This window comes from Suncus etruscus, chromosome 3 (assembly GCF_024139225.1).
Source record: "Suncus etruscus isolate mSunEtr1 chromosome 3, mSunEtr1.pri.cur, whole genome shotgun sequence".
Lineage (NCBI taxonomy): Eukaryota > Metazoa > Chordata > Mammalia > Eulipotyphla > Soricidae > Suncus > Suncus etruscus.
Genome location: NC_064850.1, coordinates 77,869,344 through 77,870,299, shown reverse-complemented (window position 1 = coordinate 77,870,299; position 956 = coordinate 77,869,344).

Sequence of the window (956 nt, the reverse complement as noted above, 5' to 3'; positions counted from 1 at the left end):
GGAGGGGAGTGTGACAGATTTTTTCATGTGATATAGACAGAAACTCTTTTGTTTGGGGCCTTGCCTTGTGTGTCTCTTAATCTGGAAGTTGGTTCTGATCCTTTAATAACTTTCATTAAATATGCTGAATAAACTAGTGTTCTGGATCCTCTAAGTCTTTCTGGCACATGGAATAGATACAATAGGAGGTAGTGATAAATTCTTATCTCTTCATCACATATGAAAACTGGGGCTTAAGATTATTACCTGAAATGAAGGGGAAGTAGAGAAGCGTTGAATTATAGCTGTTGAAGAATTGCTCATTAGTGTGGGGAAATAACTCTGTCTCTTGGACTTGGTTGAGCATGGAACTTCTAGATCTCACTTGCCAGAGGCCACCTGCCAGAGACTGAGAAGGCACAACTTTGTCAAGAAAGGGTTTTTATGAGGTAAGCCAGATGAAAAAGGATCAGTACAGAATGATATCACTTATATGTGGTATTTAGAATATCTACATGAAGAAATGCAATGATAGATATCTCGAACACGTAGGTATCAGGAAATAGCCAGGAGAGGGAAACAAACTCAGTGGAAGAAGAGAAACACAAAAGCCTTTATTCGCTTTTATACTTCAAAAAAGTCTGCAGCAATGGATACTGCTGCTAGATAATGTTTAGACTGAACAGATGTTCAATCAACTGTTCATCATAGAGATCTATAATAATGTTCTAATGCTTTTGTTCACAGAAACAGGTGCAGTATGCATTCAGAAGCCAATGATTCACACTACAGAGCTCACTATTAGAATGTTTTAGTGTCCTAATTTTATTATGTCTATAATAACTTTAACTTCTTTTTTGTCCACAGGGGTTCTTAAAGATATTGATTGGTTGTCTGAATCTTGCATTTTAGTGTTTTATCATATTAGACTCCAAATACGGTCTTCAAAATGGTAATGCTTTGACAAAATACTCTAA